At 51.7% G+C, this 16,292-nt stretch overlaps 1 long non-coding RNA gene across 1 annotated transcript in view; it reads right to left on the bottom strand.

Moving 5' to 3' along the window:
• Nucleotides 1-2,383: 2,383 nt before the first annotated feature.
• Nucleotides 2,384-16,292, bottom strand: part of LOC140425689 (uncharacterized) — a 72,212-nt gene continuing 58,303 nt past the window's right edge. The window contains exon 3 of the long non-coding RNA XR_011947919.1: nt 2,384-2,569. This is a non-coding gene — a long non-coding RNA (uncharacterized lncRNA). The remainder of the gene's footprint in view (nt 2,570-16,292) is intronic.

Below are 16,292 nucleotides of genomic sequence, written 5' to 3'. Positions count from 1 at the left end.
TCACAAGTTGGCTTACATTAACACTGCAATGAAGTTACTGTGAAAATCCCCTCATCGCCACATTCCGTCCCATGTTTGGGTACACAGAGGGAGAATTCAGAATGTCCAATTCACCTAACAAGCATGTCTTTCTGGACTTGTGGGAGGAAACGAGAGCACCCGGAGGAAACCCACTCAGGCACTGGGAGAACATGCAGTCTCCGCACAGACAGTGACCCAAGCCGGGAATCGAACCTGGGACCCTGGCGCTGTGAAGCAACAGTGCTAACCACTTTGCCTACTTGAACTGCTGCCTTTAGGGACCTGTGTACTTGTACACCAAGATCTCTCACTTCCTCGACCCCTCTTAGTATATTCTCATTTACTGTGTACTCCCCAGAACTGTTATTTTTTATAAATGTTTTTAATTGGGTTTTTGAATAAAGTATATTTACAGTTATGGACACAGAATAAAATTTATCTACATAGAAGAGAAGAAAACGAAAGAAAAAGCAAACAAACTGGTACGATATTGTGCACTAGCTCAACAACAGCAATTCTGTACAGTTAGCAATATTATTTTTAACACATAAGTAGGCACCTGTTTGTGGGGGGGGGGGGGGGGGGGTAGATATACATTTAGGTGCCGGAGAAACAATTACATTGGTTATGTCCAACACAGAGAGTGCAATACGCGAGTGGGTCTGGTGTTGGTGATGTCACTTGCTTCTCCCGGACGGATTCCGCTGCCGTTGTCGTCTCGCTCTCACCTCCGCTTCAGCCGTTCACCCGTCTTTCGCCTGCATTCTCCTTGTTCTCTGTCCCTGACTTTGCCAAGTTTGTTATCGTTTCCCGTGCCCTCCTTCCGGCTATCATTCCCCTGCCTCCCTCCCCCCTCTCTTGCTCCCCTCTATTGTTCCCCGTCTCCTCTCCCCCTCCCCCCCCCCCCCTTCTTCCCCCTTCACCCCTCCCCTTCTCCTGTGGTTTGCCTTTCTTTTCTCTTAGGTTTAGCTGTGCGTCCCCCCCCCCCCCCCCCCCCCCCTCCCGGTCTATCCCTCCCTCTCATGCTTTGGCTACTCTCCCCTGATTCTTGGCTACCTGGCTATTCTTCTGCTTGTTCGTTGGCCACAAACAGGTCCCGGAACAATTGGGTGAATGGCTCCCACGTTCTGTGGAAGCCGCCGTCTGACCCTCGGATGGCGAATTTGATTTTCTCCATTTGGAGAGATTCCGAGAGGTCGGACAGCCAGTCTGCAGCTTTGGGTGGTACTGCTGACCGCCAGCCGAACTGGATTCTACGGCGGGCGATCAGGGAGGCAAAGGCAAGGGCGTCCGCCCTCCTCCCCAGGAATAGATCTGGCTGGTCTGAAACCCCGAAGACCGCCACTTTCGGGCATGGCTCCACCCTGATCCCTACCACTTTGGACATTGCCTCGAAGGGTTATGGTGTTCGGGCCGGAAAGGGGAGCTGAGTCCACAAAGATCAGCCATGATCTCATTGAATGGCGGAGCAGGCTCGAGGGGCCAGATGGCCCACTCTTGCTCCTAGTTCTTATGTTCTTATGTTAATATTTCACAGCGTTCCTCCTGAACTACTGTATCTGCACCATCCATTTCCTTTGTAAACACGGAGACAAAATATTCATTTAAAACCCTTCCAACAGCCTCTATAATAATAATCTTTGTTGTCACAAGTGGGCTTACGTTAACGCTGCAATGAAGTCACTGTGAAAATCCCCTAGTCGCCACACTCCGGTGCCTGTTCGGGTACACAGAGGGAGAATTCAGAATGTCCAATTCACCTAACAGCACGTCTTTCGGGACTTGTAGGAGGAAACCGGAGCACCCGGAGGAAACCCACGCAGACACGGGGAGAACGTGCAGACTCCGCGCAGACAGTGACCCAAGCCGGGAATCGAACCTGGGACCCTGGCACTGTGAAGCAACAGTGCTAACCACTGTGCTACTGTGCCGCCTCCATCTCTGCATCTACACATAGGTTCCCTTCTTCACCTCTGACAGGTCCCCCTTTTTCCCGAACTAATCTTTCACAATTAATAAATTGGTAAAACATCTTTGGATTTTCTATAACTTTACTTGCGAATCTTTTTCATGCCCTTGGCTAATAAAGGCAAGTATACCATATACCTCTGAACCACTGTATCCACCTGCTCTACTTGCCAACTTTTACCCACTTACTTAATCTTTAAAAAATAAAAATTTAAATGTAGAGTACCTAATTATTTTTTCCAATTAAGAGGCAATTTAGCGTGGCCAATCCACCTACCCTGCATATCTTTGGGTTGTGGGGATGAGACCCAAGCAGACACGGGGGGGGGGGGGGGGAATGTGCAAACGCTGAATTTTCACCCTCCGGCGGCGGACATCTAGCTGCGAAGGGACCGCCAGATTGTGACACCTCCTGGACCAGCATTAAAACCCACCGAGGTGTGTGTAGCTGGGCTGATGGAGGGTGCAGAAGTCGACAGGAAACATACCTCCTGACACCTTTCTGGGCTGTGGCTGGGGTTGGAAAAGAAGTCCACTTCCTCTTCTTCCTCCCCTTGGTTTATTTTCTTCCTGGAGACACCTGCAAGTGATAAAGGTAAGGTAAAGGTAAAGTCACCATAGTCCCAGATGACCATAGGCTGCTTTCCCCTTTGGGGGGGGGAGCTGACTGGTGGTGATTTAACCTGGGGATCACCACACCTCAGGCGAGGGACAAGGTAGAGAAGGCGGGGCCTTGATGGGTGATCTCAGCTGGTACGGGAATTGAACCCACGCTGCTGGCCTCGCTCTGCATCACAAACCAGCTGTCCAGCCCACTGAGCTAACCTGCCAGAGTGCCAGGCTGGCGGGGGAACTGCCCGGGTGACAGGCTGGCAGAGCCAACGTGCCCAGGTACCAGGTTGCCTGTGCCAAGATCGGGCTCGGGGCCACCTTGCTCTTAAGATCGAAAGATTGGGGCGTGATTTGAAAATGGCTCCCCTATCTGCGAGTCGTCGTCTTGCACCAGTGCAGGAAATGATGCAAATGCAGCCTCGGCAGGGTGTCCCCCACTGAGGCCAAATAAGGCAAAGTGCCGTTAAATAGCGGGATCTTCCTCAGTGCTGCAGGCGCCAAGAAACACCCCGCTAAACATGTCCGAAACGGGACTCGTTTCTATCCCGTTAAATCGTGCCCACAGTGAATAGCTGGGGGTCTCAGAATTGATCCTTGCGATACCCACTAGTCACTGCCTGCCATTTGGAAAAAGACTCATTTATTCATACCCTTTATCTCCTGTCTGCCAACCAGTCTTCTATCCATCTCAATACACTTCCCCCAATCCCATACGCTTTAATTTTACACGTTAATCTGTGATGTGGGACTTTGTCAAAACCCTTCTGAAAATCCAAATCAACCACATCCACTGCCTCTCCCCCTCCATCCCATAATAACTCTACTAGTTACAGCCTCAACGAATTCCAATAGATTTGTCAAGCATGGTTTCCCCTTCATCAATCCACACTGAGTCTGTCCGATCCTGCTCTGCTATTATATTTTGTACAATGGATTCTAGAATTTTCCCCGCTATCGACGTCAGGCTGACTGGTCTACAATTCTTTCTTTTCTCTCAAGCTTCCTTTTTATTTATTTTTTAAAAAATGTTTATTCAAATTTTTCCAACAAAATTTTTAACTCCCCAACTCCCCCATAACGAAAAGAAGAAAGAACACAAACCCCACAATTAAAAATAATAAACTACTTATACATTGGGTTTCTCCCGCATATATTAACCCCCCCATATAACATTCCAAAGTACCCTTGTGGAAACCCCCCCTCACCCGCCCAAATACCCCCCCGAAAGAGACACCCCCCTCCCCTCCCCCCTGGGTTGCTGCTGACCTCCTCCTAGTGCTCCACGAGATAGTCTAGGAACGGTTGCCACCGCCTGAAGAACCCCTGCACAGACCCTCGTGAGGGAAACTTTATCCTCTCCAGCTTAATGAACCCTGCCATGTCATTTAGCCAGGCCTCCACGCTGGGGGGCTTCGCGTCCTTCCATAATAGCAAGATCCTCCGCCGGGCTACCAGGGACGCAAAGGCCAGGATACCAGCCTCTCTCGTCTCCTGCACTCCCGGCTCGTCCGTTACCCCAAATAGTGCCACCCCCCCAACTCGGCTTGACCTGGACTTTCACCATAGTCCTCGCGAAACCCCTCAAGAACCCATCCAGTGCCGGGCACGACCAGAACATGTGGAAGCTTCCTTTTCAAATAATGGAGTTACATTAGCTTCCCTCTGTAGCGCACAAAGACTCCGTGAGACGAATAGAGTGAAGTCGATGAGGCTTTATTAAGCGTGTCTGTTCCCCCGCAGCTCGATAGTAGAATGGCCTGCGGGGGAGGACTCCGGCTTCTTATACTCCGCCTTCAGGGCGGAGCTAGAGGTCAACGGCCAACCAGGACCCGGGATCTGTCAGCCAATGACATTAGGGCATCCAGTCCCACATGACCCCTAATACATACTACCACATTCACCCCTTGTCAAAAATGAACCCGGCGGGGTGATGCTTCGTATGGTGGTAAGGGTTTACAGGGCTGGTCCTGGGAGGAAAACATTCATATGGCAATACAGTATGTATAATTTTGTCCTGTTTCAACTATTTACAGAAGGTATCGGGAGAAAAGCAAAATGTTCTTGTGAAAAGTCCATATATTGATTTAGATCGACGCCACGAGTCGGTCGGGCGGTCTGGTCGTCCGTGTCGATCGCCTCGGCCCCGGTGGTGGTGGTGGTGCTTGTTCCGGTGTTGTCGTCTCCGGGGGCCTTACGGTTTCAGCTCGGGCTTTATTCTTGGTCGGGCCTGAGGGGAGGGGAACCGATCCTCCTGGGAAGGGGGCGGTCGCGGGGTGCGGCGGTGGCAGGAAGGGGGGGTGTTGGGTGAATGGCGTCGGTGGGGGGTGTGTGTTGCCGGCGGGCGCCAGATCCCGCAGGGAGACCGTGACCTGTCGGCCGTCGGGGTACTCCACGTAAGCGTACTGCGGGTTCGCGTGGAGGAGGTGAACCCTTTTGACCAACGGGTCCGCCTTGTGTGCCCGCACATGTTTTCAGAGCAAGATGGGTCCTGGGGCCGCCAGCCAGGTCGGCAGCGACGTTCCAGAGGAGGACTTGCTAGGGAAGACAAGGAGACGCTCATGAGGCATTTGATTAGTGCTCGTACACAATAGCGACCGGATGGAGTGGAGAGCGTCCGGGAGGACCTCCTGCCACCGTGAAACTGGGAGGTCCCTGGACCGTAGGGCCAGTAGGACGGTGTTACAGACCGTGCCGTTCTCCCTCTCTACTTGCCCGTTCCCCCGGGGGTTGTAGCTGGTCGTCCTGCTTGAGGCTATGCCCTTGCTGAGCAGGAACTGGCGCAGCTCGTCACTCATGAAAGAGGACCCCCTGTCGCTGTGGACGTATGCGGGGCAACCGAACAGTGTGAAGATGGTGTTCAAGGCTTTAATGACTGTGGCCGCGGTCATGTCAGAGCAGGGGATGGCGAATGGGAAGCGGGAGTATTCGTCCACCACATTCCGGAAGTATGTGTTGCGGTCGGTGGAGGGGGGGGGCCCTTTGAAATCCAGACTAAGGCGTTCAAAGGGGCGGGAAGCCTTAATCAGGTGCGCACCATCCGGCCTGAAAAAATGCGGTTTGCATTCTGCGCAGATGTGGCAGTCCCTTGTGACTGTACGGACCTCCTCTAAAGAGTATGGGAGGTTGCGGGACTTGATAAAGTGGAAAAACCGAGTGACCCCCGTGTGGCAGAGGTACTCGTGGAGGATTTGGAGGCGGTTAATTTGTGCGTTGGCACATGTGCCACGGGATAGGGCATCGGACGGCTCGTTCAGCTTTCCGGGACGATACAAGATCTCGTAGTTGAAGGTGGAGAGCTCGATCCTCCACCTTAAGATCTTGTCGTTTTTGATTTTGCCCCGCAGTGCATTATCGAACATGAAGGCTACCGACCGTTGGTCGGTGAGGAGAGTGAATCTCCTGCCGGCCAGGTAATGCCTCCAATGTCGCACAGCTTCCACTATGGCTTGGGCTTCCTTTTCCACTGAAGAGTGGCGGATTTCTGAAGCGTGGAGGGTTCGGGAGAAAAAGGCCACGGGTCTGCCCGCTTGGTTAAGGGTGGCCGCTAGAGCTACGTCGGAGGCGTCGCTCTCGACCTGGAAGGGGAGGGACTCGTCGATGGCGCGCATCGTGGCCTTTGCGATATCCGCTTTGATGCGGCTGAAGGCCTGGCAAGCCTCTGTCGACAGAGGGAAGGTCGTGGTCTGTATTAGGGGGCGGGCCTTGTCTGCGTACTGGGGGACCCACTGGGCGTAGTATGAAAAAAACCCCAGGCAGCGTTTCAGGGCTTTTGGGCAGTGCGGGAGGGGAAATTCCATGAGGGCGCGCATACGTTCGGGGTCGGGGCCTATTATCCCATTGCGCACTACGTAGCCCAGAATGGCTAGCCGGTTGGTGCTAAAAACGCACTTGTCCTCATTGTACGTGAGGTTCAAGGCTTTGGCGGTCTGGAGGAATTTTTGGAGGTTGGCGTCGTGGTCCTGCTGGTCGTGGCCGCAGATGGTTACATTGTCGAGATACGGGAACGTGGCCCGCAACCCATGTTGATCAACCATTCGGTCCATCTCCCGTTGGAAGACCGAGACCCCGTTTGTGACGCCAAATGGGACCCTTAGGAAATGGTATAATCGCCCGTCTGCCTCGAAGGCTGTGTACTTGCGGTCACTTGGGCGGATGGGGAGCTGATGGTAGGCGGACTTGAGGTCCACGGTGGAGAAGACTTTATATTGGGCAATCCGATTGACCATGTCGGATATGCGGGGGAGAGGGTACGCGTCTAGTTGTGTGTACCTGTTGATGGTCTGGCTATAGTCTATGACCATCCTTTGTTTCTCCCCTGTCTTCACTACTACCACCTGTGCTCTCCAGGGACTATTGCTGGCCTGGATTATGCCTGCCTTTAGTAGCCGCTGGACTTCGGACCGAATGAAGGTCCGGTCCTGGGCGCTGTACCGTCTGCTCCTAGTGGCGACGGGTTTGCAATCCGGGGTGAGGTTCGCAAACAAGGACGGGGGTTGCACCTTGAGGGTTGCGAGGCCGCAGATAGTGAGTGGGGGTATTGGGCCGCCGAATTTGAACGTAAGGCTCTGTAGATTGCACTGGAAATCTAATCCCAGTAGTGTGGGGGCGCAGAGTTGGGGAAGGACGTGTAGTTTGTAGTTTTTGAACTCCCTCCCCTGCACCGTTAGGGTAACTATGCAGAAACCTTTGATCTGTACGGAGTGGGATCCTGCAGCTAGGGAAATCTTTTGTGCGCTGGGATAGGTGGTCAAGGAACAGCGTCTTACCGTGTCAGGGTGGATAAAGCTCTCCGTGCTCCCGGAGTCGACTAGGCATGGTGTCTCGTGCCCGTTTATTAGCACCGTTGTCGTCGTCGTCTGGAGTGTCCGGGGCCGAGCTTGATCGAGCATTATTGAAGCGAGACGTGGTGTAGTAGTGGAGCGTCTTCCTCGAACCTCATGGAGCCGTCGACACTGGGGTCCGTTGTTGCCATCCAAGATAGCGTCGGGGATGAACAAAATGGCTGCCCCCATACATCGCACATGGCTGGGGGGTCACAAGATGGTGGCGGGGGTGGACAAAATGGCCACCCCCATGCGTCGTACAGGTCTGGGGTGGTCCAAGATGGCGGCGCCCTGCCTCCCCTCGTGGTGGCCGGGACCCAAAATGGCGGCGTCTGCGGGTCGCACATGGGGCGCTGGGGGGGTTGGGGAGCGTTAGGACCGCGCGGGGCTCCCTCATCACTGGGGACAGCGGTGGTCGGGACCCAAATTGGTAGCGCCGGCGGGTCATACGTGGGGACGGGGACGGGGGGGTTGGGGAGCGTAAGCGGCGTGCAGGGCTCCCTGTTCTCCCGGGACCGCGGTGGTCGGGACCCAGAGTGGCTGCGCCTGTGGGTCGTACATGGGGCGCTGGGGGGGTTGGGGAGCGTAAGCGGCGTGCAGGGCTCCCTGTTCTCCCGGGACAGCGGCGACCTCGCGGGACCGGCACACAACCGCGAAATGGCCCTTTTTCCCGCAGCTCTTGCAGATTGCTGTGCGGGCCGGGCAGCGCTGCCGGGGGTGTTTTGCCTGGCCGCAGAAATAGCAGCGGGCGCCCCCGGTGCGACTTGGCGTTTGGACCGCGCAAGCCTGTGGGGTGTCCAGGGGGGTGGGATGGGGTTGTCGCGACGGGTACGTACGGAGCCCAATGGGCTGCCGCGCGGTCGGGGCCGTAGGTGCGGGTATTACGCGCGGCCACGTCTAGGGAGGCTGCTAGGGCCCGTGCCTCTGAGAGTCCTAGCGACTCTTTTTCTAGAAGTCTTTGGCGGATTTGGGAGGAATTCATACCTGCCACAAAAGCATCGCGCATTAACATGTCCGTGTGTTCATTTGCGTTCACCGAAGGGCAGCTGCAGGCTCGTCCCAAAATCAGCAGCGCGGCGTAGAATTCATCTATCGATTCTCCGGGACTTTGCCGTCTCGTTGCGAGCTGGTAGCGAGCGTAGATTTGGTTAACTGGGCGGACATAGAGACTTTTCAGTGCTGCGAACGCCGTCTGGAAATCCTCCGCGTCTGCGATGAGGGTGAAAATCTCCGTGCTTAACCTCGAGTGCAGGACCTGTAGTTTTTGGTCTTCTGTGACCCGGCCGGTGGCCGTTCTGAGGTAGGCCTCGAAACAAGTCTGCCAGTGCTTGAAGGCTGCTGCCACGTTCACTGCGTGGGGGCTGATCCTCAGGCATTCCGGGATGATCCTGAGCTCCATAGTCCTTTTTAGGCACGCTTAATAAATTGTAGCGCACAAAGACTCCGTGAGACGAATAGAGTGAAGTTGATGAGGCTTTATTAAGCGTGTCTGTTCCCCCGCAGCTCGATAGTAGAATGGCCTGCGGGGGAGGACTCCGGCTTCTTATACTCCGCCTTTAGGGCGGAGCTAGAGGTCAACGGCCAACCAGGACCCGGGATCTGTCAGCCAATGACATTAGGGCTTCCAGTCCCACATGACCCCTAATACATACTACCATACCCTCCAATCTGCAGGAACGGTTCCACAGTTTATAGAATCCTGGAAGAGGACCACCAATGAATTTGATTTGATTTGATTTATCATTGTCACATGTATCAGTATACAGTGAAAGTATTGTTTCTTGCATGCTGTACAAACAATGCATACCGTACATAGGGAAGGAAGGAGAGACTGCAGAATATAATGTTACAGTTATAGCAAGGTGTAGAGAAAAGATCAACTTAATACGAGGTAGGTCCATTCAAAAGTCTGATGGCAGTAGGGAAGAAGCTGTTCTTGAGTCGGTTGGTACGTGACCTCAAACTTTGGTATCTTTTTCCTGACGGAAGAAGGTGGAAGAGAGTATGTCCGGGGTGCGTGGGGTCCTTAATTATGCTGGCTGCCTTTCTGAGGCAGCGGGAATTGGAGACAGAGTCGATGGATGGGAGGCTGGTTTGCGTGATGGACTGGGCTACATTCACAACCTTTTGTAGTTTCCTGCGGTCTTGGGCAGAGCAGGCTCCATACCAAGCTGTGATACAACCAGAAAGAATGCTTTCTATGGGGCATCTGTAGAAGTTGGTGAGGGTCGTAGCTGACATGTCAAATTTCCTTAGTCTTCTGAGAAAGTAGAGTCGTTGGTGGGCTTTCTTAACTATGATGTGGTGATGCCGGCGTTGGACTGGGGTGAGCACAGTACGAAGTCTTACAACACCAGGTTAAAGTCCAACAGGTTTGTTTCGATGTCACTAGCTTTCAGAGCGCTGCTCCTTCCTCAGGTGAATGAAGAGGTCTGTTCCAGAAACACATATATAGACAAATTCAAAGATGCCAAACAATGCTTGGAATGCGACCATTAGCAGGTGATTAAATCTTTACAGATCCAGAGATGGGGTGACCCCAGGTTAAAGAGGTGTGAATTGCATCAAGCCAGGACAGTTGGTACGATTTCGCAGGCCAGACGGTGGGGGATGAATGTAATGCGACATGAATCCCAGGTCCCGGTTGAGGCCGCACTCATGTGTGCGGAACTTGGCTATAAGTTTCTGCTCGGCGATTCTGCGTTGTCGCGCGTCCTGAAGGCCGCCTTGGAGAACGCTTACCCGGAGATCAGAGGCTGAATGCCCTTGACTGCTGAAGTGTTCCCCGACTGGAAGGGAACATTCCTGCCTGGTGATTGTTGCGCGATGTCCGTTCATTCGTTGTCGCAGCGTCTGCATGGTCTCGCCAATGTACCACGCCAGGCAGGAATGTTCCCTTCCAGTCGGGGAACACTTCAGCAGTCAAGGGCATTCAGCCTCTGATCTCCGGGTAAGCGTTCTCCAAGGCGGCCTTCAGGACGCGCGACAACGCAGAATCGCCGAGCAGAAACTTATAGCCAAGTTCCGCACACATGAGTGCGGCCTCAACCGGGACCTGGGATTCATGTCGCATTACATTCATCCCCCACCATCTGGCCTGCAAAATCCTACCAACTGTCCTGGCTTGATGCAATTCACACCTCTTTAACCTGGGGTTACCCCATCTCTGGATCTGTAAAGATTTAATCACCTGCTAATGGTCGCATTCCGAGCATTGTTTGGCATCTTTGAATTTGTCTATATATATGTTTCTGGAACAGACCTCTTCATTCACCTGAGGAAGGAGCAGCGCTCCGAAAGCTAGTGACATCGAAACAAACCTGTTGGACTTTAACCTGGTGTTGGAAGACTTCGTACTGTTTCTTAACTATAGTGTTGGCATGGGGGGACCAGGACAGGCTGTTGGTGATCTGGACACCTAAAAACTTGAAGCTCTCGGCCCTTTCTACTTCGTTCCCATTGATGGAGACAGGGGCATGTTCTCCACTATGCTTCCTGAAGTCGATGACAATCTCCTTTGTTTTGTTGACATTGAGGGAGAGATTATTGTCGTCGCACCAGTTCACCAGATTCTCTGTCTCATTCCTGTCCTATGTCTCGTCATTGATTGAAATCCGACCCACTACGGTGGTGTCATCAGCAAATTTGAGAATCGAGTTGGAGGGGAATTTGGCCACAGTCTTAGGTGTATAAGGAGTATAGTATGGGGCTGAGGACACAGCCTTATGGGGCACCGGTGTTGAGGATGATCGTGGAGGAGGTGTTGTTGCCTATCCTTACTGATTGTGGCCTGTGGGTTAGAAAGCTCAGGATCCAGTCGCAGAGGGAGGAGCCGAGGCCAAGGCCACGGAGTTTGGAGATGAGTTTTGTAGGAATGGTGGTGTTGAAGGCTGAGCTGTAGTCGATAAATGGGAGTCTGACATAGGTGTCTTTGTTATCTATGTAGAGTGCAGGGCCATGGAGATGGTGTCTGCTGTGGACCTGTTGTAGCGGTAGGCGAACTGTAGTGGATCAAGGCAATCCGGGAGGGTGGAGTTGATTTGTGCCATGACTAACCTTTCGAAGCAATTCATGATGATGGATGTCAGAGCCACTGGACGATAGTCATTAAGGTACAATCCACTATTTCTAGAGCCACCTCCTTCAGTACTCTGGGATGTAGATTATCAGGCCCTGGGAATTTATTGGCATTCAATCCCGTCGATTTCCCCAACACCATTTCCATATTGATAATCTATAATAATATTTATTAGTATCACAAGTAGGCTTACATTAACACTGCAATGAAGTTACTGTGAAAAGCCCCTAGTTGCCACACTCCGGCGCCTGTTCGAGTACACAGAGGGAGAATTCAGAATGTCCAAATTACCTTACAAGCCCGTCTTTCTGGACTTGTGGGCGGAAACCGGAACACCCGGTGGAAACCCAGGAAGACACGGGGAGAACGTGCAGACTCCGCACAGACAGTGACCCAAGCCAGGATTCGAAGCCAGGTCCTTGGCGCTGTGAGCAACAGTGCTAACCACTGTGCAACCGTGCCGCCCCCCCCCCCCCCCTCTCTGCTGCTTCTGATCTCCTTCAGTTCTTCCCTCTCATTAAACCCTGTGCATTGCCAGTAACGACCACCTGCACCCATGCTACGTTGGTTTCCTGGTTGCGCCTTCTGCTACCCTCAGCCGGGTACAGAATATCTCTCCTGACCTCGTCATGGTCGAGGGGGACACACAGGGAGGCATTGCTAAACGTGGGTGCCTGACCTTCACCTCCCCTTCCTGACATCTTCTCTCAATGGTAGGTGCTGACGGTAAGAAATTCCGGTCCTTTTAAATATGGCGCCCGGACATGATGGCAGGATGTGCGCCATGAAGCCCCCCCCACCACGGAATACAGTGCCAAAACTCCAGATGTACAATCAATGAGGTCGGGACCGGAAGCTATGGTTTGACTTCCCGCCGATCTCTGTAGCAGGAGACCCGCTCCCGTTAACACCACATGACTTACTCTCAGATGGGAGAATTCCGTGTGACATAGTAGTAATGTCGCTGCTGGACTAGTAATCTGGAATTCCTGGTTCTGGGACATGGGATCATGTCCCACCAAAGTAGCTGGTGAAATTTAAATCCAATTAATAAATCTGTCATCTAATGCTGGTCTCAGTAATGGTGATCATGAAACTATCACCAATTGTCGTAAAAACCCATCTGGTTCATTAATGTTCCCTTCGGGAAGGAAATCTGCCGGCCTTACCCGGCCTGGCCTACACCTGACTCCAGGCCCACAGCAATGTGGTCGACTCTTTACTGTCCTCCAAAAATGTTCATTTCAAGGGCAATTCGGGGTGGGCAACAAATGCTGACTTTTCCAGCAGGGCCCACATCCCATCAAAGAACAAAGATCAAAAAGGTCGGAGTGAATAGTGTGGACGCATTTCAGGAAAGAGAAAGGAAGATTTTCATTGAAATAATGCTTTTCAGGTCCACCGGACATCTCAAAGTGCTTTTCTGCCAATGAAGAACTTTTGAAGTGTTATGATGTGAGAAACGAGGCAGCCAATTTGTGCACAGCAAGATCCCGCAAGCAGCAATGTGGGAACGACAAGATAATCCATTTTCATGGTGTCGATTGAGGGATAAATATTGTCCAGAATGCCAAGGATAATACCCATGTGTGGTGATATGCCTATGGGCTATATCATAGGTGGATGGTGTGCCACCTCCAACCAACAGGTGGTGGTGCAGACACACCATGCGGTCACAAGACAAATGTCATGTGACCTGTGACTCCGACATAAGGGGAGACACATCCGGCCATCTTGAGAAGCCATGATGTGGAGATGCCGGCATTGGACTGGGGTGAGCACAGTAAGAAGTCTTACAACACCAGGTTAAAGTCCAACAGGTTTTTTTTCAAACACTAGCTTTCGGAGCACTGCTCCCTGAGAAGAAGATTGAGAGGGTGATACGACATGCATGTGAATGGTCAGTGCTGGGTGCAGGTTCCAGAGGAGTAGTTAGCAGGCTCCATGGTAACGCGCTCTGTATCAGATTGCTATCTTACCTCACAAGACTCAATAAAATATTCTGATTTGTGCTGGGGTTTTTGCTCGGGGAGTTTGTCGGTTATATTGTTGTGTTTGTGTTGTTGAAATTTGATGTTTAAAATTGTTAAAATGATCAATGCCTCAATAAAAAAAACGATTCTGATTTGGACAAGTCAAAGTGTTTAGTGGATTCTTTCGTATGGTATAAATTCTTCTTTGGAGTGATGCATGGGATCATTTCCATTATATCAACCAGGCAGATGGGACATCGCTTTCAGATGGCACCTCTGGCAGTGCAGCACTCTCTCTGGGAGAGCTGGATAAATACATCACAGACAAAGGAATGGGGGGAAATGCTCACAGTGTAAGATGAAGTGGGGGTAGGAGGAGGCTGATCTGGAACACAGTCATTTGTATAGACCTGTGGGATGAATAGCCTGTTTCTGTGCTGTAAATCCAATGCAATCCGCACATTACATGGATTCACAGCCATCACTTATCATAACAGTTACCCTGCCATTGGCAACTTTTCCAAATGCCATTCTGAGAGCGATGATTTGGTGGCAATTATGAAATTGGCATACTCCTGCGCAGAGGTGATGCTTTATGCTGGCTGCAGTTCAATCACATTTTTTCATGCATGGAATTCAAGGACTTTTAATTGCTATTTTAGAGATCACATTCCATCCAGTTTTCTGTTGAAAAAAAAATGCACGATCAGGAGCCTTGATGAGATGTTGCTTAAGCCAATTTTCCCACTCCCATTTCCCTGCCTCCATCACACAGGACACTGACTCCTGCTGCCATACATTTCAGTGAACATTGCCAAAGATTTCACACTTCCTCTCAGCAGCCGCAAATGCTCCGCTGACTGAGTGCATGAACCGAGATAACTATTCCAATTGCAAACAGCTCCAGTTGAGTTTGGTTCCACCTTTGCCCACCCCCAGGAATGCCAGAGGTTCTGAAGTGCAAGGCGATCGGAGTACGTGAATAAAGAAGACTTGCTCCAAATTGTACATGGTTTTGGGAAGACCACCTATAATACTGTGTTCAGCTTTGGTCTCCACACTTAAGAAGGGATAAGTGAAGTAAAGTCGCCACAGTCCCAGATGACCATAGGCAGTTTTCCCCTTTGAGGGGGGGGGGGGGGGGAGCTGACTGGTGGTGGTTTAACCTGAGGGTCACCACACCTCAGGCGAGGGGCAAGGTCGAGAAGGCGGGGCCTTGATGGGTGATCTCAGCTGGTACGGGAATTGAACCCGCGCTGCTGGCCTCGCTCTGCATCACAAGCCAGCTGTCTAGCCCACTGAGCTAAGCAGCCAGAGTGCCAGGCTGGCAGTGCCAAGGTGCCCGGGTGCCAGGTTGCCAAGGATCGGGCTCGGGGGGGTGGGGGGGGGGGGTCAAGGACCCCGTCAGAGGTAGGTTGGGTGCAGTGGGGGATCCAGAGGTCGCAGTAGAGTGGTTGCGGGAGGTCGAAAGATTGGGCGAGATTTAAAAATGGGCATTGAACCCACGCTGTCCAACCAACTGAGCTAAACCCAGCTTAAGAAAGGATAGACTTGGTGGGTGGCACGGTGGCACCCTAATTAGCACTGCTGCCTCACAGCACTGAGGACCCGGGTTCGATCAAGGCCCTGGGTCACTGTCCGTGTGGAGTTTGCACATTCTCCCCGAGTCTGCGTGGGTTTCACCCCCACAACCCAAAGATGTGTAAAGTAGGTGGATTGGCCGCGCTAAATTGCCCCTCAATTGGAAAAAATAATTGGGTACTCTAAATTTATTTTAAAAAAAAGAAAGGATAGACTTGCATTAGAGGCAGTAGACCAAAGATTCACGACATTAGTCCCTGGGATAAGGGGATTGTCCTATCATGAGAGGCTAAGTTAATTGGGTTTATATTCTCTGGAGTTTCAATGACCACATTGAAACATAGAAAATTGGCAAGGGGTTTGATAGGGTGGACGCAGAGATTCCACTGGACGGGGAATCGAAAACACTGGGGCGGAGATTCAGGATAAGGAGCCAATCATTTAGGATTGAGATGAGGAGGAATTTCTTCACTGTCAGGGGTGTGAATCTCAGGAATTCTCCCCCCGAGAGTTGTAGGTGCTCCATTGTGGAATATATTTAAGTTTGGGATAGACAGATTTTTGGTGCCTTCGGAAGTGAAGAGATATGTGAAGCGGCCAGATGACGTGGTTGCAAAACGCTCCGGCGTTTACGACGGCGTCAACACTTAGCCCCAGGATCGGAGAATCCCGCCCCAGTTTTGTCACACAGGCGGATTTATACTGAAAATGCACTTGCAGATGGGACTTCAGATTAAAATGCAGCGAAAGGTTTTGAAGAGGGACTGGGGGTTCCAGATGTTAAACTGTTTTCTCCCACAGCTGGAAATGTAATCTTGAATATCCTTTTGGCTCATGGGGTTTAGATCAATCGACATCAAGGCAGTTTTTCTGCAGGGCGATATGTTTCAGAATGAAGTATTTCTCAAAACCGCCCAAAGAGTCGGCAGGTGGAAAACTCTGCCAACTAAACAAATACTTCGAGGTGTAGTATTTTTCAGTGAGATCTGTTCTTGTGAACTAAAAGCAGAACCCACAATATTTTATAATTGTGGAATATAAAATCTCACTGTACAGGGAGATCAGATATTGACATGGATAGAAGGTTGGCCAGCTGACAGGAAACAAAGAGTTGGCACAAATGGGTCTTTTCCTGATTGGCAGGCTGTGACGAGTGATGTGCCTCAAGGATCAGTGCTGGGACCTCAACATTTTACAATTTATATGAAAGACCAGGGGCAAAATTCTCCGCAATCG

Source organism: Scyliorhinus torazame, chromosome 6, assembly GCF_047496885.1.
Source record: "Scyliorhinus torazame isolate Kashiwa2021f chromosome 6, sScyTor2.1, whole genome shotgun sequence".
Classification (NCBI taxonomy): domain Eukaryota; kingdom Metazoa; phylum Chordata; class Chondrichthyes; order Carcharhiniformes; family Scyliorhinidae; genus Scyliorhinus; species Scyliorhinus torazame.
The sequence above is the reverse complement of the archived record's forward strand: the minus strand, read 5'-3'. Positions and strand labels throughout refer to the sequence as shown.